The sequence below is a fragment of the Sus scrofa genome, chromosome 2 (assembly GCF_054392235.1).
Source record: "Sus scrofa isolate SSC_HxYL_T2T_F1_AM1 chromosome 2, Sscrofa_HxYL_maternal_Yorkshire_Landrace_v2.0, whole genome shotgun sequence".
Classification (NCBI taxonomy): Eukaryota; Metazoa; Chordata; class Mammalia; order Artiodactyla; family Suidae; genus Sus; species Sus scrofa.
The window spans coordinates 21,251,520-21,274,809 of NC_139384.1; the positions used below are offsets into that span (position 1 = coordinate 21,251,520).

Genomic DNA, 23,290 nt, shown 5'->3' on the forward strand with positions numbered 1-23,290 from the left:
TCCCAGCCAGAGGAGTGAGAACTCGACTCCGACCCCCTCCACTCCTTGTTGCTACCCACCTCCCACTCTAATTCAACCCTTTTCTTTTTACTTAAGGGAAATGCTCTAGGGTCAGCCTTTTGTCATTACTCACAGATGCTTTCATACATTACAGCATGGGCAACTGAAGCGTCACTTTACCTCCCCAGTTCAAGTGACAGGGCTCCCAAAGCTGCGTTCAGGTCACAAAGCCATCGTTCAATTGTTTGCCTATACTTTCGGGGTCCACAAATAGAGTCACCTATTTTTAACTGCACATGTCTTTGAAGACAGAGGCCTGTGTCTGTTATAACAAACCCTACTCCTTGGTTTGGGGCTTATTTAGCAATAATGTGAATAGTCCTTACTTTTGGGGGCCTATTCCGCATCACTCTTCAAACAGAGACTGTAACAACACCAATACTGTCCTCTGTCCCCTTCCATTCTAACTTTCATAATCCTGGTCCCAACCTCCTCTTCTCTGGATTATGGAGTTGTGCTCACCTGGCTGTTTTCAGAGGCCTCTACCTACCTCTTCTCCCAGCCCTTTTTTTTCTTTTTTAAGCTTCCTGAGGTCTTTGGTGGCTTCCCATCACTACAGAATCAAACTAAGATCTTACCTTTGTTTAGAAGGCGCAGGAGGCAGCCCTGATAACCACCTGTAGGAAGTGCATCCTATGGGCGGGGGGTGGGGGTGTGTGTGCGGAAAGCGCGGTTAACGTAGACCCGGGACTAGTTCTGCCGCCGACGAGCTGTGTGCCAGACCTGCTCAAGCTGCCCTGCTTTCATTCCACCCTCTGCAAAATGAGGGTTTGGATCGAATGACCTCTAATGCACTTTCAGGGCTAAATTCTTATATCTTCTTCCCCACTAACCTATTCTCAAGGAAACTAACTCAGCCACTGAGATCAGTCGCAAGTTGTAAGTTTTTAAATAGCATGGCCTGCATTATTTAACTTTGTTTAAAATGCCATACACATACGGGTACCCAATAAATGTTCCTGAAAAGAGGATAATGCACTGTATTCTAAGCCAGCTTAGCGAGTGCGTTTTAAACTTAGGGTGTGTGCTAACCACAGTCAGATTCAGGAAACAGATGGGGGGGTGGAGAGGGGGGACGGTGTAACAACAGGTGGTGCCCATCTGGGATAACTGATGAGGGGACCACAGCCTAGCTTGGGGGGAAAGGGACTGTAGGGGCTGCTAGCATCATCCCACTTTCAAAGGGGAAGCGCCACAGGGATACAGCTACTGGGTGAGAGGGTGCCCCATGTACCAGGGTTCCTGAGCCCAGAGGTGGACTAAGAAGTGCTGAGGGAACCGGGGGAATATGGACCCAAGGTACCCCGCACTGGGCCAAAGTTCATTTCTCTCCTTGCACACGCCCCCCAGTTTTGTCGATCCCTAACCATCGAAGGGGAACAGAAGGCCAGGACCCAGCCCAAGCCCTGGGGCCCCAGGCCCAGGTCTATCATGGCATTGCTGCATGGAAGCCAGCTTGTAAACGCCTTTGAACTGGTGGCCCTCCTTCCCGTCGGGCTTGTCCTATGTGCTGCCCAGATGGGAAGGGAGTAGCTGGCTGGGTTCCAATTTCTAGCTGGTTTCCACAAAGGAGCCAGTTACCAGATTCACTCTCAGCCCTCTGGGAACAAAGCTCACCTTTTATATTTGTAATTTCCTGAAATGAAGTGAAATGGAGGGACTGATTGGCTTCCCTTTCAGCTCACGCTTTTAAGTACAATGGTGGTTGGCCGGTAGTTTTTGCCAAGGGGTTGCTTTGCGAAAAGCCAAAGAGCCTTTGCCCATGCCTGGGACACCAATAAATGTTAATGCTATGCATGCAGAGCAAAGAAGCCCTGACGGTGTCACCAGGAGTGCCCTGAGGCTGACTGGTTTTGACAAATACATGTCCGTGCTATGCTGTGTATTAAGATTTACCTATGTGGATCACTTCCATCTGCTCGAGAGATCTTTCCAAGCCTAGGCGGGATTCTGCTTAAAATAAGCCAAACAGGAAGAGCACATGGACGGAAGGCTCCTGGGATCCTGGCGGATCCTGGCGGCAATTCTCTTTGTCCCAGTCTGGCTGGAGGGTGATGCCCTGGTGCTGGGGGACATGATCACACCTCTCCTTCCTTCAGGCCTGGGCAGTGACGGAAGCAAGGAGACTGACCAGCTTGGAGCATCGCTGGTAGGAAGACGTGCACCATCTCAGCAGGCAGTGTAACCATGGGCCTTCTGCAGATGGGAACAAGACTCACACTCCAGCAGCCTGAGCTGCAGACCTGGCCACACCGACTCGGGGGTTTGCAGCCACAGAGGCCATGTGGTCCAGCTCCTCCAGTGAAGATGAGGAAACTGGGGCTGGCGAGCAAGTGGCTGTCCCGAGTTACACTGCCAGCCCACCCCTAGCTCCCAGTCCAGCCCTCTGCTCACAAAGTCACTTCCCGCTCTCCTGATTCTAAGAAGCCTCTCCTCTCCCCAGGCTCAGGCCCTCGGACAGGATGGGGGAGGGAGAGGCGGTGGGGAAAACACCACAGTCTTTTGCTCCCCTCAGAACTCGTCTTCTAAGAGCTGGAGGCTTTTCATGAACGCGGTTCCCGTTGAACAGAGAGCCACATGTGCGCCATTAAGACGAGGGACTCCCAGCAGCTGCAGCACGCTCGCGGGACTCCGCCTGTGACATCCGAGGGCCCACTGCAACCCGGTAATCCGGGCGGCTCTGGGCAGAGAGGAAGTACAAGCAAAAAACAGCTGAAGGAAAGCTTAAACTCAACGACTATTTTTCATGAGGCAATGAATCTCCTGAGAGATAATAAAGAAGCGAAAGAGAGACGCGAGGGGGCTGAGGGGAGGGAGGAGGAGGAGGTGGGTCAGGGTCGGGTCACGGGCTTTCTAATTTTGCGCTCCTTAAGACCCACTAAAATGTGAAATCATTTTTATTTCCATAACCTCAGCTCCAGGGGGGGTCGTCCTATTTCTAAGTCTGGTCCCAGGAGGTTGGTTAATGAAGTTACAAGAGTGATCACAAGCCAAATGGCTATTCTCTTTCAAAACCGTGCACGACGTAGAAACAGAGACTTTAGCTTTTATAAATTACCGAGCCTTCACAACTTCAGGTTGATCTCGGTGAGGTTGGATTTAACTGACTGGGGACCAAAGACGTCAGCCCTGACCAGCCGGGGGAAGTAACTCTCCTCCTTCAAGTCGCTGCCCCGGTGGCGCCTATCACTCACGGTCACAGCCGCTATTGCAGACCTGGCCAGATTTGTTTTCTTCTTCCTGCGCGTGGGAGGAAATGGCACTGACTACAAACTAATCCTGGCTGACTTCGAAGCATAAATGTGGTTCTAAAATGATTTCTTTCTTTCTTTCCTTCCTTCTTTCTTTCTTTCTCTTTCTTTCTTTCTTCCTCCCTTTCTTTTTTTCTTTTTTTTTTTTTTTGCCTGTTTGTCTTTTAGGACTGCACCCATGGCGTATGGAGGTTCCCAGGCTAGGGGTCGAATTGGAGCTGTAGCCGCCGGCCTACACCACAGCCACAGCAATGTGGGATCTGAGCTGCTCCACACCACAGCTCATGGCAAGGCCAGACCCTTAACCCACTGAGCTACGCCGGGGATCGAACCCGCATCCTCATGGATGCTAGTCGGGTTCATTAACCACTGAGCCATGAAGGGAACTTCCTAAAATGATTTTCTAATGAGTTAATTCATCATAGTGCCCTATATGGGTGCTTAAACCCCATTATCTCTTGGTGGAGAATCAAGAAGCAGAGGAACTCCTTTCAATTATTTATTTATATCCCATCTATTTCCAAAAAATGATTTGGGTTGGCTTACATAAAAGGCAAGAGCTAGAACAAAGTCCAAACTATCGAAACAGATGATGACCAACAGCATTTCTTTAAAAAGCCCAAGATGTTCCACCTTCCTTACAATTATCTATCAACCCTGATAGCAAGTTCTAGAAAGGCAATCCAACAGCAAGCCAGCCACAGGGTAGGGACAGGGAGATTGGAGCGTTCCTATTTATTAATTTGTTTACTCATTGAACTCTTAGATACTTATGGAGCTCTCATTGTTTTGTTTTTTTTGTTTGTTTGTTTTTTGTCTTTTTGCTATTTCTTGGGCCGCTCCTGCGGCATATGGAGGTTCCCAGGCTAGGGGTTGAATCGGAGCTGTAGCCACTGGCCTACGCCAGAGCCACAGCAACGCGGGATCCGAGCTGCATCTTCGACCTACACCACAGCTCACGGCAACGCCGGACCCTTAACCCATTGAGCAAGGGCAGGGACCGAACCCACAACCTCATGGTTCCTAGTCGGATTCGTTAACCACTGCGCCACGACGGGAACTCCTCTCATTGTTTTTTAATTAAAATTTTATTTTGAGATAACTGTAGATTCAAAAGGGGCTGAAAGAAATAATGCAGAGAGATCCTGTCTACTCTAGACAGCTTCTCCCAGTGATAACATCTCCTGAGAGAGCAGTGTGAGAGAGTATCAGACTGACACTGATAGAGTCAGATCCAGAGCATTTCTATCACCACGAGGGTCCCACCCCATCCAGGTTCCCTCTGGCAATTGCTAATCTATTCTCCAGTTCTACAATTTTGTAATTTTTAAAAGGCTATTTATTAACAGAATCACAAAGTATGTAATCCTTTGGGATTACCTTTTTTCACACAGAGATTCTTCTAAGTTGTTCTGTGTATGGAAAGTCCAGTCCTTTTCATTGCTGAGTAGTGTTCCATGGTGTGTTCCACTGGGCCAACAGTTTGTTTAACCATTCAGCCCTTGAAGGACATCTGGGCTGATTCATTTTTGGAACTACAAATGGTGCTGCTACGAACACTCATGTACAGGTGCTTGTATGGGCATACATTTTCTTGCCTCCAGAACAAATGCCTAAGAGTACAATTGTTTGGATCATACGGTAACTACACATTTAGTTTTGTAAGCAATAGCCCAAACTGATTTTCTAGAGTGGTTGTGCCATTTTATATTTCTAACAGTAATGTATGAGAGATCCAGTTTCTCTGTATCTTCACCAGCATGTGGTGCTGTCACTATTTTTTTTTTTTTAATTTCAGCCATTCTGATAGGTGTATAGCGGTATACAATTACAGTTTATATTTGTATTTACTTAATGATCAATAATATCAAACATCTTTTCATGAGATGATTTACCATCTGTATATCCTCTTCAGTGAAATAACTGCTCGTCTCCTTTGTCCACTTTCTAATTGGATTGTTTGTCTTTTAATGTTGAGTTTTGAGAGTGATATCCTAGTCTTTTGTTGGATATGTCATTTGCAAATATTTCTCTCAACCTGCAGCAATTCTTTTAATCCTCTTCACAGGGTCCTTCACAGAGCAAAACTTTTTTTTTTTTTGCTGTGCTGGTGATATGTGGAAGTTCCGGGCCAAGGATCAAACCTGCATCACAGCAGTGACCTGAGCTACAGCAGTGACAACACCAGATCCTTAACCTGCTGCATCGCCAGGGAACTCCCATGGTTTAAGTTTTGATGAGGTCCAATTTATCCATTTTTCCTTTTATGAATCATGCTTCTTTGTCTTGCCCTAGATCCTGAAGATTTTCTTCCTGAAAGTTTCATAGTATTATGTCTTACATTTAAGTCCATGATTCACTTTACGTTAATTTTTGTGCGGTTTGGGTCAAGGTTAAAGTTTTGCTTATGGATGTCCAACGTGCCCAGCACCATTCATTAACAAAGCTGTCTTTCTTCCACTGCATTGTGTTGGCACCTCTGGTCAAGAATCAGTTGCCCCCAACTATTTTTTAGGGACTGCCTTCCACTTCAAAGACTGAATACAAGAATAGAGCATGTGTCATGTTACTAAGGAGCTTACCATTTAGAAAAGCATGACATATGCATGAAAGGCCAGAGATGGGGAGCTCCTGCTGTGGCACAGTGGGTTAAGGATCCAGCATTGCCGCAGCTGTGGCATAAGTCACAGCTGCAGCTCAGATTGGATCCCTGGCCTGGGAACTTCCATATGCTGAGGGTGTGACTGAAAAAGGAAAAAAAGCTAAAGATGAAAGAAAGCGAGGACACAGGAAAAACACTCAAAAGGGTGGGAAAGCAGGAAATAAGGGAAAGGCTTCATGGATTTCATTTTAAGGGGAGAAAGGAAAAGAAATTTCAATTACAAAGTGGGGGGCTGAGATTCTCATTGCCCCCAACCAGGTAAATAATCAGTACAAAATTTTATTCTTTGCTCTCTGTTTAGCAGACCAGCAAGGAGAAGATCAGATTTCTCCCACTGAATATAAAATACAGCATCACTTAATTTTGAAAAACTCCTTATAATTTCAATCACAGAAACTATGTGTATATCAGAAAATTCAATGTCCAATCACATTAAGTTCACTCATTCAGTCAATAAATATTTACTGAGCACCCGCTGTGTGTCAAGCAGCAGGCAGAGAGTAGTAAACTAGGAAGACACAATCCTGTTTGAATGGAAGGTACTAAAGGGGAGTCTGTCATTCCAGCCCCAGATCTATGCCATGGATGTATTAGTGGCCTCAGCTAAAGGTCAGCCCCTTCCTTCTCTCTCCAGGAGCAGTGTCAACATGGGATCAGGACCTCTGCCCTCACCCCTCAAATCTTCATCTGGATGGGAGCCTAGAATTTTTTCCTTTTTTTTTTTTTTTCGGTCTTTTTAGTGCCGCACCCACGGCATATGGAAATTCCCAGGCTAGGGGTCAAATTGGAGCTGCAGCTGCTGGCCTACGCCACAGCAACAAGAGATCCAAGCCACATCTGTGACCTACACCACAGCTCACAGCAACACCGGATCCTTAACCCACTGAGCAAGGCCAGGGATCGAACCAGGATCCTCTTGGATACTAGTTGGGTTTGGGCTCCTTACCGATGAGGCATGATGGGAACTCCTAGAATTTTTACTTCTTAAGGCTGTCAACTCTTTTTTTTTTCGGCTGAGCCCTCACCACAACAGTGACCCAAGCTGCTGCGGTGACAATGCTGGATCTTTAACCTGCTATGCCACAAGGGAACTCCAAAGGCCATCAACTATCTAAAGCAGCCAACAGATAGTACGAGATATACTACAATCACAGTTAGTGGGAACCCTATGCACCAATTTTTAAGCACCAAGAAATAACTCTGATCTAAGAGGTGAGCTGTAAATATCACACCGACCATCTCACCTTGCTTTCTTGAGGTTCATGCTTTCAGGTGTGATATTTCTAAGGTCAGGGGACTATTCCAATCCTTTAAAGTTTCCTTTCAATCTCATCATCCAGAATGGGGAATTGGTAGGTCTAATGCCACAGCAACCACCAACCACTGTCTCAACCTTCTGAATCTGCAAGCAGTTTCACGGCTGGCGGTGAAGGGTGCGGCATCACACTTGGGAACCACACCGCAGAATTCTGCTCCGAAAGCTCCAGGTGCTGCCCTTCTGAGAGAGCCACGGGGGGCGTTCAGGGCCTGGATGCTACCACGACTTTCATTTCCCCTGGTCCCGGGCCAAAGCCTGCCCACACACCTCCTTCAAGCATCTCTATCAAAATCAAGACAGATAAGCAGCCAATGCAAGACAAATTTTCCCTATCCTCAAATCATAAACCAAATCCTGAAGCTCTGGATTCCTGGGGCGGCCAAAGCCTGTAATCAATCCCAAAGAGACAACAGGCAGGTTCTGGAACAATAACCCGCCAACATATGGATCCTCTCAGGGCTGGGGATATCATAGCAGTTATCTCCTTTTGAATAGGGGGAGGGAAAGTGTGCATTCTTTAAACCAACACCTCTTTAAAATAACTATCCCATATTATAAGCATCAGTTCCTGAGGCACAGAACTCGGAGCCAGGTGGGGCTGCCTGGGCTGCAGACAGGAGAGATGGTGAGGCTGGGCGGGGGCACGCAGGGCTGGGAGAGCAAAGACCAGGCAAGCTCTCACCTCACCAGCACTGTCTGACTTAAACTCAGAGCTTATGCAAAACAATGAAACCAACTCACCTGACCTCCTGGGGGTGGGGGGGGAGTGTGGGAGAAAGCGATGCCCTTTGACAGTCAGCTGTGCCATCGGGCAGCACGCTCCCTCCTCTTTGGGGTAGGGAGCCTAGTCCTCCACTTGATGGCTCATTAATGGCTAGGCAAACAAATTCTGAGCTTGCTGTTTTAATTTGCTCAGTGGGGAAGGAAAAAGTGTCACTCCATCACAATTCCCAACTGAGTGCTTTTTTAAACCATCAGATGTTATTTCAATGTTCAGCAGACATATTCGATTTCCTTCCCTTAATATTTGTTTGACTTCCTCTCCAATGGGGACTGGGTGCTTTAGAAAAGCTCCGAGAGGTCAAACCTCACTGCAGCTTCTCTCAGCACCTCCGTGGGCTCCAGCCCACTGCTCGGGGTCTGCTTTCAGCAGCTTGGGCTCAGCGCGGCACACGTGAACCATTTTCCCTCCAGGTCCCCCAGGGTCTTGGGGGTGTAAATCAATGCAAGCTGGAGACAGACGGACCTAACAGAGGATTCAGTTCTCCTCCAGGAGCCGTGTGGAGAAGACCCCAGGGAGGATCTCTAGAAAGAAGGGCTCCTCCAACCACAGTCTCCCACATGCCTCCCCCGAGGGAGCCAAAGGCACCGCAGGAGGGACACTCACAGGGCAAGCCACTTGGCCCTCGCCCTCTTCTGAAGACAACAGTCTCCAGAGGCTGCACTTAAGAAAAGTGAAAAGGTGGAGGTAAAGACAGACAGATGTCCTTTCAATACTCAATACTGGGAATTCCCGTCATGGCGCAGTGGTTAACAAATCCAACTAGGAACCATGAGGTTGCGGGTTCGCTCCCTGGCCTTGCTCAGTGGGTTAAGGATCTGGCATTGCCGTGAGCTGTGGTGTACGTCGCAGACGCAGCTCGGATCCCGCATTGCTGTGGCTCTGGCGTAGGCTGGTGGCTACAGCTGATTAGACCCCTAGCCTGGGAACCTCCAAATGCTGCAGGAGCGGCCCTAGAAATGGCAAAAAAACAAAACAAACAAACAAAAAACCCTCAATACTGTACTGATCTGGATGACTGCCACTAGGAATGTATTCAGGGGGGACTGTCACTTGCTCAGATATTATACACAAGGCTCAAAGAGAGCCTCTAGCCTTCATCTCCTGCAGGTCCTCAATGAAGAGAGCACACTGCAAGCCCTAAACACGTTTTAATTTTCAAATCTCAGCTCTGGCAAAGTGGTTCTAGCTGCTGCAAAGCTTTAGCGCAGATCCAGCACAAATGCTGACAAGGTTTTGATTCTGCACATGCCCAAGACGGCCCGGCTCGCTGAGACGCCCGCCCTGGCTCCAGGGGGCCTTGTGGTGACAGCCCATCATCCAGAGAGAAGGAAACACCTGAATTCCCAATCTTTCCGGGCAGCTACCAGGTCAGACTATGTTAAGGATCCAAGTCAGCGAGAGGCCGAGGGATGAAACCTAGCTCTGGCTCACGCTGAGGTTGTCTGCGGCAGGGAGGGCCCTGCATTTGGGGACGTTTCATTTGTAATAGTCTTGGTTATAAAGACCCTGTTTCTCAGTGTCCTACGTGACCCCAAAGGGTGTTAGGGGCCCATGGCAGGGTAGGACAGATGGTGCCACACACCGCAAAGAAAACCCTCCCTGGCTTCCCAACAGCTCTGGGTACGTTTTCAGATTCTGGGCTCTGGGGCTTAAAGCCAGGCAGGAAAGTGGTTAACCTGCTACCAGAAGGATCATAACCCAAGTCTGTGAGGAACAATCTCGAAACCCAGGCCAAGACCTGGATCTGTGGCACTTTTACTGGCAGACGGTTCAGAGGGACAAACAGAAGAACACAGTCTTTCTTTCTTTTTAAAGTTACCTACTGGCTTTTAAAAGAGGCCATTCTGAAGTCTAATTCGATGATAGCTTGTTTCCATCTTTCTGCTCTTCTAGCAAGAAGAGGAAAAGTGGAATCGTTTATTTTGAATCACAGAAGATATCATCTCTCCCACTCTCCCCGGATGAATAGCTAGCTAGCTATAAACTTAACTAATTCTATTCAAAATGCAACTGTTATACAGAGCCTCAGCTCTGGAATTCTCCAATTAACCAAGTTCCCTCATCCCCGATTAAATCTGAGCTATGGCTAAGCCTATCTTTTCCTTCTCCTTGGTTCTTTGATTCAGTAAACACTGATTAAGCTGATAGACTTTTTCACTACTACGACATACCTGGCTTTCCCTGACTTCACTCCATCATCTTGAATTTTTCCTGTGATCTGACTGCCTGGGCCAGACACCTCTTTGCGAACCTACAATAACCTCTGCACCACTTAGACTTCTCAGCTGACCTCTTAGCCTGTCATCAGCTGGCCCTATATGGCCGAACCAACTGAACTCCCAATGTCTGCCCCATCACAAGTTCTGCCCTCGGCACAGCAACTGGTGTATGACTCCCCTATGCGACCACATGGGCCCAGCTCGTTCTAACTTAGGTGCCTTCTTACACCAGGAAAAGCCACTCAGAGATGGTGTTTACATACTCATGAAAAACAGTGGGGGCAAGAGTTTCCATAGTGGCTCAGTGGAAACCAATCTGACTAGTATCCATGAGGAGGCAGTTCAATCCCTGGCATTGCTCAGTGGGTTAAGGATGATCTGGTGATGCCGTGAGCTGTGGTGTAGGTTGCAGACACGGCTCAGATCTAGCGTGGCTGTGGCTGTGGCACAGGTTGGTGGCTATAGCTCCAATTCAACCCCTAGCCTGGGACCCTCCAAGAGCCCTGGGTGCAGGCCCCCCCCCCCAAAAAAAATAGTGGGGGGCATTCCATGCTATTTTGCTGTCTTTTCACAAGTCTTTACAAGTATATACCTGCCATTACCATGGGGAGTTGTGAGCAAGATAATCCAAATAAATGATCGTAGCTTATTAGCACCCCAGAGGTTTAACTAGCCACTACCACCGACTAGCCAGGCAGTAAAAGGAAGGCGTCAGCATTTTGTGCACCTACAACACACATTTGCTTTGAGTCAATTCCCATCCCCACACGAAGGACTGACTTTACATCCAGCATTATTAGCCAAGAGTGTTTCACATCTCTCAGGTGAAAAATGTTTAACACTTAGGTGACGCTAATAATTTTTATGGTTGGAAATGAGGATCAAAGTACAAAAGGAAAAATAAATTTTCAGGTTCCTACATTCAGCCAAGTCTGCACAGCTCATTTTCTGCCACATGTTTTAAAAACGGCCTCTCTTAAAGGCGGGGGAGGGGAGCAGCAACAAGTCGCATTTTACTTCCCAGCTCTTCAGGTCTGAAATAAAAGCAGAAGCAGACAGACTTGGGGCGGGGGTGGGGTGGGGGGATCAAACATTCAAGTAACACTATACGCTGCTACTGTTCCCCCAGGAGCTCCCTGCAAATGAGTATCAAGAACTCAATAGATACTTTCCTGGTAAAATACATAAACAGATAAATAAATTATCCCAGGCTGAAAAGAATTTCCACATCTGGTAGCTCACTAGAGCTTGTCAAACAAGTCAGAAACACGCAGGGCCAGAGAAGATCATTCTTTCACTGATTTCAGGGCTGGCAAGAGAATGTAACATTTCCCAAAGCTCTTGGCCGTCCATCAGGGAATATGACCCATTTGAATGGGCAAATGACCCCTGTGTTTTCTTCCAATTAAATAAATAATGATACCCAGGCATTAGGTCTCAAATCCAAATGTCTGTGTGCTCAAGTCACAGACACTGGAAGAAAAAAGCCCTTTCTGACAGGGTCTGGCCTTCCTTCCCAAGAACTTGCCAGGGCGTCCCTTAAAGGGTTCTATTCAGTGTATATTTAACACCTTAGAGAAGCAACTTAACCTCTTTGCACCTCAGTTTTCTCTGCAATAAAGCATGCAAGAATGGTCTCTAAGGTCCCTTCCCGTTCTGACACCGGGTTTCTTTAAAACAGCCTTCCGACCGGCGGGCTGTGAGCAGTCAACAGGCTGGTGGTGACTTGGATCGTCTCAGCCAGATGGGCAGGGAGGCTGCGCTGGTCACAGCCAGAGCAGCAGCCTGATCTGGGGACAGTGTTAACACTGCTCCATGTGCTGTGGATGCACAGAGGCCGGGCGGCAGCACTGCTGTGGCTCTCACAACCTCCTCCCAGAAAGGGACGCTAGAGGTCACGACCGGCTCCAAGCTAACTGCCCAGGTAGATCCTCTCCATCACCCCCCTCTCACCTCCTGGCTCTGACGTTAGGCTACCTTTCCATCTGCGAGCTGCCTTCAGCCTCGGCTCCGTGTCCCTTCAGGGAGCCGTGGAGCCTGTTGTGTTAAAATGGTCTCCGTAAAGAGATGCTTCTGACCCTCTAACAAAAGCACCGCCTTAAAATGTGTCTGTGAAAAACCAGCTGGGACTCTGGTGCCTGAGCCTACGTGTTAGGTCTCAAAAGAGGTGTCAGCAGAACCATGATCAAAACAGGTCCTGGGCCACCACACTCTCCTCCACGAAGGGAGCAGCTGTGCTCTCCCCTCCACTCGTGACACGCTGCTGGCCATCGCCGCCAAATGCCCTGAATCCTCACACGCGCCATCTCGCTGGGTTTCACAGGAACGTGAAGGTGTCTGACACTTCCTATGCATAGAATTTCTGACCCTTTTTCAGATGAAACCACATCTTATACATCTGCCTGCACTCCTGATCTCTTAGATCAGGACGTCATGTGGTCTATTCTTCTGGCTCCAGGCAGGACTTGTAAAACTACCTTAGACAATAGAGGACTGCTGGCCACCCCTTTCTGAAAGGGGAGATGCCACTGTTTCTCCAGATTTCTTTAAGAATTTTCTGGAGCTACAGTAAGACAGGTCTGCTGCATGGTTTCTCTTTGATTCTCACACACTAAATACTGTGTTTAAACTGTTTTTTATTTAAACTAGGAAAATGAATCCAACTACTACAGAAATAAGGGTTACATACCACACACACACAACCAAACCAGAAGAAATGAAGATGCCCATTTTAAAGAGGAATAAGCAGGGGGATATTTTGCTTATATTAAAAGTGCAAATGTAACTAATCTTATCTAAATGACCTAGTAAGATCTTTAAATCTACAACCATAAAATGTACATTCTTTTTAGGGGTACACAGAACATTTACCAAAATAGACCTTTTCCTGAGCGAAATAATGAACTCTTACCAAATATATTTTCTGGCCACAGTAGAGCCAAATAAGAAATCAATAAGAAAAAGATAGCTTCAAAAACTGAAAAAGTAAGCAATTTACTTTTATATGAATCAAAGAAGATACTACAATTGAAATTAGAAAATATTTAAACTTAAGGATAATAAGAAATATGACAAATCAAAACTCGGGAAGGCAATGTAAAGCAGTAATTTAGGAGAAACTTAGAGCTTTAATGCACATATTAGAAAAATAAATACTGAGATCATTGATCTAAGTTATCAAGAGGTTAGAAAAACAACAGCAACTTAAGCGCACCAAAGTAGACGAAGAGATTAATCAAGAAAAGAGTAGTTAATGAAACACAAAAGAAATAAACACTAAAGAAAAATCAACACAATCAAAATTTGATTCTTTGCAAAGATATAACATTGATATATCTCTAACAAGGCTGATCGAGAAAAGGAGAGAAGACAAAAAGGATCGTTATCAAGAATGAAAAAGAGCACATCATTCCAAATCCTACAGGTTTTAATAAGATAATAAGATAACACTACAGGAGCTCCCGCTGTGGCGTAGTGGAAATGAATCTGACGAGGAACCATGAGTTTGTGGGTTTGATCCCTGGCCTCCCTCAGTGGGTTAAGGATCTGGCGTTGCCGTGAGCTGTGGGGTAGGTTGCAGATGAGACTGGGATCTGGCGTGGCTGTGGCTGTGGCTGTGGTGTAGGCCGGCAGTTACAGCTCTGATTAGACCCCTTGCCTGGGAATCTCCATATGCTGCAGATGCAGCCCTAAACATACAGAAAAGACACACACACACAAAAGACAACATTATGGATGATTTTATAGCAATGCATTTTACAAGTTAATTGAAATGAATAGATTCTTTGGAAAACACAACTTCTCAAAACTAACACAAGAGGCAGCAGAAAGTCTGAATAGCACTCCGGTCATGGAAGAAACAGAGTCTGTGATAAGCAGACTAGAGTACTGGCTGAGGCCAAAGGGCAGAGTTAAGAATCAAGTTCTAAATGTCAAGCCTGGGCTCATGCCTAAGCTGCAGAAGCAAGAACGGAGCAGCCACGCACTTTTCTCTTTTCCTTACGTGTCTATTCACCTGCTTGTCTGTCTCTTTTCCTTTTCCAGTTACTACCTGATACAAGAATTACTGTTATGATTTATTTGTATACACAATGTATGTAATTCAAACAACTTATTCTTCAGATGTTGGCGGCTTCCACAGCTTCTGAGTCTATAAATTTAATGACCTCTGGCAAACTTTGGAAGCTTTCAGCTCTTAGTTCTTCAAATATTTTTTCTGTCCCACATTCTTTCTCTTCTCCATCTGGGACACTGATGATACGAATGTCATATCTTTTGTGATTGTCCCACAGGTCCCTGAGGCTCTGTGCATTTTTTTTTTTTTCCGATCAGTTTTCTCTGTGTTGTCCGGATTGGTGAACTCCTGTTGATTTTATCCTCAAGCTCACCAATTCTTTCCTGCTATCTCCATTCCCCTGTGGATCCCATCCAATGAATTTTAAATTTTTGGTTATTGCAATTTTCAGTGCTGAACTTTCCATCTGGTTCTTTTTTATATCTTCTGTTTCTCTGCAGAGAATTTCTGTTTTTCCATTTGTTTCAACAGTGCTCATAATTGCTTATTAGAGAATTTTTTTATGATAGCAGTTTTAATATCCTGGTCAATAATTCCAACATCTGTGCCATTTTGGTGTTGGTATCTGTTGATTATCTTTTCTCATCGAAGTTGCAATTTTCCTGGTTTTCTTGGTATGATGAGTAATTCTGGATTGTTTCCTGAACATGTTGAGTGTTACTATGAGACGCTGCTTCCTTTTACATTTTCTATTTTAGTAATAAGGAGTTTAGGTTCAGAATGCATGTCCCAATCCAGTTTTGTGGGCTGTGGATTGAATATCAATTTAGTTTTCAAAGACTGTATCGTGCTATTTTGGTCTGCCCAACTTGTGTGCTACCCAGAGGCTAATTTGAAACCTGGGTAGTATTCTACGCCACAGTTTATTTCCCAAAGCTTTTGCTGTGTTGATTCTAGTTAGTTTCATGGACTGTTTTGAAGGGAGAGGGGTGAGAATGTGCCCAGGAGTTCACACATAGATGTGAAAAATCCCTTCTTTCCATAACCTTCCCCCCACTCTCTAGCTAGGAGAGGATGGGGTGCTGCCTCTGCTGTCTGGGACAGGCTGGGGATGGTGGGCAGGACCCATCCCCAGCCCCACGTCTCTGCAGCTGCCTCTTCACTGACATTCACTTTGCGTAAGACATGGACGGTCAACTGGTTCCACTCCAGTCTCCAGAGTGGAGTGGGGTTGGGGGAGAGGTGTTTTCTCCGCTTCTATTCCCTGTTAGTGAAGTTAGGCATGGTTAACAGGCCTCTGTATGACAATCTCTACTTTTTCTAGTCCCTGCATCTAGTTGGGAGGGTGACATACAGTTTCTTTTGTGGAGTTTGCCTGGTGTAGAGCGAGTGTAGTCAAAAGGGGTCCATCTGCAGGGCTGCCCTCCTCCTAGTCCTTCTAAGAGAAAGTGGGTTTTTCTTTCTCTTTTTTGTTTATTTTTATCTGTGCCTGTAAGTGTCATGGCCCTCTCGAGCACTGAGGCTGAGCTATACGGAGGGAGGTGGAGAGGGAGGGAGAGAGGAAGGAAAAAATTCCAAGGGAACTCACTGCTGGAGCGGAGGACCCTGGCCAGTCTGTCTTCTTTTTCCAGGAATAAGGTGGCATGCGCTTGCTCAATCTTGTCCAGAATTGGAAGCCTATAATTTTTTCATAATGTTACAGAATATTCAGGTAGAAGAGTGACTAAATTGAAAAAGGAATTAAGAATTACCCAGCGATTGATACTGTGACTATCCACTTCTAGGGGAGGGAATACATAAGGCACGGTTGCATCTTCTTAGTGGAAATACAAAGTTGTTACTGTTGCTGCATAGAAGTTCAAATACGCCTGGAAGGGTGTGTGTATGGATGCTTTGGAGCAGCCAAAGGGGCAGACTGTGCTGGCTATAAAGTCATTGACTGGAGAAAAGGAGAATTACTTCCAGTTTTGTCTGTTTTTTTCCCCAACCGTAGACATTTTACTCCAGAAATGGCAGACGGTTCTTGTCTCTTCTAGCAGAATCAGCCTCAGCCTGGACCCTCGGAAGAAGAGCCAGCCAGGGGCCCCTTCCTTAAAAGTCTAAGGCCCAGCCCGTGGGGGTGAAGTAGGGTGTCCCTTCCAAACTTCTAGGTTCTAACAAGCCCAACCTCTTCCCCTCCTTCCTCTGCTCCTCCCTTCCTAGGCGAGGTGGACACTCCCTGCCGGTTTCGCCTCTTTATACTTTCGGCACTGGCACTCCCGCCTGCCTTCTCAGCTCTCTAAGGCCTTGTATTAGAACATTAAATACATTAAGTCCCTTCTATTGAAACAACTATTATAGATTCCTGAGTGATACGGATTCCTACTTGTGAATATTAGAATATGAAACAAAATGTTCAGGTGTTTTTACCTTCACTGAAGACAAGCTTCATACAAATAGGTTTGAATGGCACAGAGACAAAAATAGAACATCTATATAAGAAAAGCTTTACAGGTGGCACAGTATGCTGAAAATAGCATTGAAACGAGCTCTGTGATTTTATTGGATACGTCATTTATGGGCTTCGTATAGCTTATGGATGGATGAGCCTTATCTGTAAGTAAAAGTGAGTAAGCTAGATTATCTCTAAATTTCTTTCCAACTTGAAACCATCACTTTATTTTCAAGAAATCACCAGTAAAACCATCAGGGTCCTGGAGTTTTCTCTGCAGGAAGATTTTGATAAGAACTTCAACTTCTTTACTAGAGGGTTATCTACAAATTCTGCTTAATTTTATGTAAGTTGTAATTTTCAAAAAATTCTTAAATTTCATATAAATTTTCATGCTATCTTTATATTCTTTTAATGCCTGTAGGACCCTCCTTTAATTCCTTTTCATTTCTGATTAGCGATAATCTGTGTTCTCTCTGGGGGGGGGATTCAGCTAGGAATTTATCAATTTTGCTAATCTTTTCAAAAAGATCTGGGACCTGTTACTTTTCTCTGTTGGTCTGTTTTCTGTTCCATTGATTTGATTAGCACTTAACTTTATTCTTTCCTTCTACTTGCTTTGAGTTTAACTTACTCTTCTTTATCTGGCTCCTTAAAGGAACAGACTTTAGGTGACTGCTTTTAGACCTTTCTTCTTTCCTAATATAAGCATTTAATGCTATAAATTTCCCCTAAGAACCACTTTAGCTATACGCCACAATTTTCTTTTCAGCTCTGGAAAATAATTTACTCACAATAAAATCACCAGTTCAAAGTGTGTTTTGATGAGTGTACACAGTCGCATCACCACCCCTACCACAACCCTAATGCAGCAACTTTTCCATCATCTGCAAAGTTCCCACTTGCTCTTTTGTTGTCAATCCCACTCCCCAGCCCTGGCGATACAGTCTTTCCTACTCTAGAATTTCACACACAAGACATATCAGTAAGCAGCCTTTTGCATACGGCTTTATTCACTTAGTATAACAATTCTGAGACTTATTCATGTTGTTGCACATGTTAGTAGTTCATTTCCTTTCCTTTTTATCTTTCTTTTTGTACCCACACTGACAGCATATAGAAGTTCCTTAGGCTAGAGGCTGAATCGGCAGCTGCAGCTTTCGCCACAGCCACAGCAACACCAGATCTGAGCTGCATCTGTGACCTATGCTGCAGCTTGTGGTAATACCAATCCTTAACCCACTGCGTGAGGCCAGGGATTGAAGTGGCATCCTCCTGGACACTATGTTGGGTTCTTAACCTGCTGAGCCACAACAGGAACTCCAGTTCATTTTTTTTAACTGCTAAATAGTATTCCACAGCATAGATATGCCACAATGTTTCTCCCTTTGCCAGCCGATACATCTACCTGGGGGATCTTACAAATAAGGCTATGAACACTGAGTACACATCCTTGTGTAAATATATTTTTTATTTCTTTTCAAAGCTGGGTCATATGAAAAGTGCAACTTTTTTAACTTTATGAGAGTCTGCCAAACATTGTTCCAAACCGGTTGTATCATTTAGGGTATTTTACCAGTTACGTATGAGAGTTCTAAGGTGCTCCGCAGTCTAACCAACATGCGGCATTGTCAGTATTTTCAATTTGATTTAGTAATTCCAGTGGTACATAGGGATACTCATTGTGCTTTTACTTTAGAATTTCCCTAATGACTATGACAGGGAGAGTTTTTTCATACGTTAGTATGCATCCTATATCTTCTTTGGTGAACTAATCGCTCAAATGTTTTGCCCATTTTTAATTGACTTATTTTTTTCTTACTGAGGTGTGAGAGTTCTTTATATATTCTGAAAATGACTTGTCTTTTTTATTTTCCTGGAAGTGCCTTTTTAAGCATCTTTGATTTTGATGAAGTCCAATTTATCTGTTTTTGTTTCTTATATAAATTGTGCTATTGCCTATTGAAAAAAAAATCACTGTTCAGCTCAGACACACTAAGATTTTCTCCATTGTTTTAAGAAGTTTTATAATTTTAATTCCTGCATTTTGAACTGACAAATGGGTAGCAAATTGCTCTAGCACCATGTAGTGAAAAGCTTGTCCCACCTCTACTGAACTGCCTTGGGTTCTTTGCTGAAAACTGATTGACCACACAAGTGTGGTCTATTTCTGGACTCTTTGTTTCACTGATCTATCCATCTACGTTTATACCAATACCACAGTGTCTTGATTACTGCAGCTTTCTATGTCTTAAAATAAGATAGTCCTCCAATTTTGTCTTTCTTTCTTAAAATTGCTTTGGCTTCTCAGGTCTATAATGTTTTTATTTCAATTTTATTTTATTTTCATTTTTAAAAGTCCCCTTCAATTTTAGAACTAGCTTGTTGATTTCATTTAATTAAAAAAAAAAAAAAAAAAAGCAAGCCTGAGTTCCCATTGTGGCGGAGCAGAAACGAATCCAACTAGTAACCAAGAGGTTGTGTGTTTGATTCCTGGCCTCACTCAGTTGCCACGAGCTGTGATGTTAAGTCGCAGACTTGGCTTGGATCCTGCATTGCTGTGACTGTGGTGCAGGCCGGTGGCCACAGCTCCAATTCAACCCTAGCCTGGGAACCTCCATATGCCTCAGGTATGGCCCTAAACACCAAAAACAAACAAACAAAAAAAAATCCTTCTAGGATTTAGATTGTGCTTGCTTTGAATCTATACCTCAGCTTAGGGAGAACTTACACCTTAATAATAGTGAGTCTTCGGATCCACATGTATGATAACATCTTTCCATTTATGAAGCCGTCCGATTTCACTCAGCAATATTTTGTAATTGTGGATTTTTTTTGTTTTTTTTTTTTTGTTTTTTTTTTTCTTTTTTAGGGCCACACACGCGGCATATGGAAATTCCCGGGCTAGGGGTAGAACAGGAGCTATAGCTGCCGGCCTACACCACAGCCACAGCCACACCAGAACCAAGCTGCATCTGCGACCTACACCACAGCTCACGGCAACACTGGATCCTTAACTCCGTGAAGAAGGCCAGGAATCGAACCTGCGTCCTCATGGATACTAGTTGGATTCGTTACCACTGAGCCACAATGAGAACTCCAATATTTTGTAGTTTTCACAGAACTTATCTGGAACCCATTTTATTATTTTTTATAAGCATTTCATTTTTATGCTATTGTAAGAGTATAAACATAATTATATTTTTTGAAATATAGTTGACATATAAGTTGAACCTATTTAAAAACCGTTATAGTTGACATCTGTATACATCAGTAAAACCAATTAAGACAGCGAACACAGCCATTCCCTCTAAAAGTCTTCTGTGCCCCTTTGTTACTCTTCCCTCCTTCCCAGATTCACCATCCCCACCCCGTCTGCAGGTAACCACGGATCTTTTGATCTCTAAAGACCAGTTTGTATTTTCTGTAATGAGATCATGAAATGTCTTTTCGTCTTGCTTCATTCATTCAGCATAACTATTTTTAAATACATCCACGTTGCTGGGTCATGGCCCGTCTCTTATTCAGCAGTATTTTCCTGCATGGATACGACATTCATTCAACTTGTGGGAGACACCAGTTTTTCATTTTCCTCCAGTTTTTGACTTCCGCGAGTACAAATACTAATGCATTTATATGCTCTTATTTCTCTAGCGTAAACCTCTGTGGGAAGACTGGTGGGACCAGTCACATGGTAGAAACATGTTTAACATTTTAAACTCCAAATTGTTCTCTAAAATGGCTGTATCCACCAATCAATCAATGGAAAAATGGGCAAAAGACCTGAATAGACATTTCTCCAAAGAAGATATACAGATGGCCAACAAACACATGAAAAAATGCTCAACATCGCTGATTAGAAGAGAAATGCAAATCAAAACTACCATGAGATACCACCTCACACCAGGCAGAATGGCCATCATTAATAAGTCCACAAATAACAAGTGCTGGAGGGGCTGTGGAGAAAAGGGAACCCTCCTGCACTGTTGGTGGGAATGTAAACTGGCACAGCCACTATGGAGAACAGTTTGGAGATACCTTAGAAATCTATACATAGAACTTCCATATGACCCTGCAATCCCACTCTTGGGCATCTATCCGGACAAAACTCTACTTAAAAGAGACACACGCACCCGCATGTTCATTGCAGCACTATTCACAATAGCCAGGACATGGAAACAACCCAAATGTCCATCGACAGATGATTGGATTCGGAAGATGTGGTATATATACACAATGGAATACTACTCAGCCATAAAAAAGAACGACAAAATGCCATTTGCAGCAACATGGATGGAACTAGAGAATCTCATCCTGAGTGAAATGAGCCAGAAAGACAAAGACAAATACCATATGATATCACTTATAACTGGAATCTAATATCCAGCACAAATGAACATCTCCTCAGAAAAGAAAATCATGGACTTGGAGAAGAGACTTGTGGCTGCCTGATGGGAGGGGGAGGGAGTGGGAGGGATCGGGAGCTTGGGTTTATCAGACACAACTTAGAATAGATATACAAGGAGATCCTGCTGAATAGCATTGAGAACTATGTCTAGATACTCATGTTGCAACAGAAGAAAGGGTGGGGGAAAAATGTAATTGTAATGTATACATGTAAGGATAACCTGACCCCCTTGCTGTACAGTGGGAAAATAAAAAAAAATACTAAAAATAAAATAAAATAAAATAAAATGGCTGTATCCAGATAGTGGAGAAGCATGACAAGCATGCAGGCTAGAATAATATCTCAATATTAATATTCTGTCTCCTATCTCTTTAATAATCTGTCTCCTGTCTTTTATATGCATGGCTGTACTGGAGATTTATTCATTCATCAAATATTATTGAGTAACTGCTGAATGGACTGAACTAGGTTAGGCATAGAGGATACAGCAGTGAACAAGTCAGCATTGGTTCCTGCCCTTATGGGGCTTACGTTCTAGAAGAAAAGCAGACAGTAACCAACACCCTTCATGGTTAATTATATGCTCACAAAGAGGTAGAGTCGGGAGACTCTCTGAGACCTTCTGAGATAGAAATGTTTGTGCTGAGTGCTGAAGGATGACTAGCAGTCAACAAGATAGATATGGCCTAACACTCTGTTAAGTGTGACAAGGAGCTAGCTCTGGGTGTCAACAGAATTCCCCAGGACATAAATTTCTGTTAACTGATTTGTTTATTCACTTAATCCATCAAGGCTGCACGAAAATAATCCCAGGCTTTGGCACAAAAAAACGAGATTTAGAAGCACCATCTTCTGTCTTCTGACTCAACACAAAACTGTACCATCTCCAAAAGAGAAACATCCCTTTCGAATGATGAAAACCACCACCAACCTTTCTCATGAATCACAGCAGACTGATGAGAAGGACAGCAGCAGCTAACTCGGCATCTCGTGAAGGGCAGACAGAGCACATGGCCCCCGACCCAGAACGTGCACTTGCTGAGTGCCGCCCAAGTGGCGGCGCTACGCAATACACAACCTTACCTAATGTACATGACCACCCAACCAAGGATGTACTGTCACTGCCATTCTATGTAAGAATAAACCACAACCCAGAGTGGTTACATAAGTTATCCGTGGTGACAGAGCAGAATCTTGGACCCAGGGCTATCCTAACTTTGCTCGCGAAATTAATTCCTATGCAAGAAATAATGTGACAGAGTTACCCTAAAGCGCCAGTGGTAGGGAACCTGAGGAAAATACCTGTTGTCCTTAGCACCGAGGTGATGTAGTGAGGGAGGGACAAGTGATATGCTGATGGTTCTGAGGACTACTTCTGAGGACCAGTCATCTCTGGCAGGGTAGAATCCTCAGGGAAGAGAGTATAGTGTGATACAAATTCGGATTTAAACCCCTCCTACTTATTTGGCTGCGTGACTATGTGCCAGTTATCTATCCTTGCTTAGGCTCAGTAAAGAAAAACAATGAACTGCCTTGCAGGTTTAGGAAAAGATCCTAAGAGATGTCCGTAACCCCCCAGTAAATTGACAGGAACAGAGTACGTGTACAGAGACGGTGGCTGGAAAAGCCGTTCCTTCTACAGCATTGAGAGCAGACTGCAGGCCGTGGGGATGAGGGCTCTCCCGGCCTCTCCTCCTCTGAAAGGCAACGGCTTCTCCAGAGGTGATGTGGCATAAACACGGCGTCAGAGCAAAGAGGGCAAGATTCAAGCTCAGTCCTGCTGGGTTTTGCCCCTCCTCTCATCAACAGATTTGTTTTTGTTGCTTGAAACAAATTCAAGGTTGAAAGAGATTCCAGGTCTCATGAGGTCTCCAGGTTCCAACTCGAAGTTGAAAACAATTCATCTCATCTACCTTTCTTTCCTTAGACTTCATTTCGACCAACTGCAAATACCAAACAGGTAGCACTCTGTCCACCTTGGCTACCTCATTTGGAATGCTCTCTTTTCTGCCTCCCTTTTACCACGAAAATAAACACATTGGGGATTGTCTGAAACCATCATATGTGAATGGAAAGAGAAAACACTGGCAGAAAAAAACTGATCTTTTGGCCACGAGTTGGCTAGAGGAGTAGGTAATTTAC

The 23,290-nt window shown here is 44.6% G+C and overlaps 1 protein-coding gene across 4 annotated transcripts in view; it reads right to left on the reverse strand.

Moving 5' to 3' along the window:
• The window catches only part of EXT2 (exostosin glycosyltransferase 2), a 139,742-nt gene that overhangs the window by 16,568 nt on the left and 99,884 nt on the right, over window positions 1–23,290 (reverse strand). Inside the window, exon 11 of one of the 4 annotated variants that reach the window (XR_014837027.1) lies at window positions 19,906–22,654. The exons of the other annotated variants lie outside the window; for them this stretch is intronic. The gene's annotated coding sequence lies outside the window, so the exon portion shown is untranslated. Of the gene's footprint in view, window positions 1–19,905; window positions 22,655–23,290 lie in introns of those variants that run through there. 4 annotated transcript variants of the gene reach the window in all.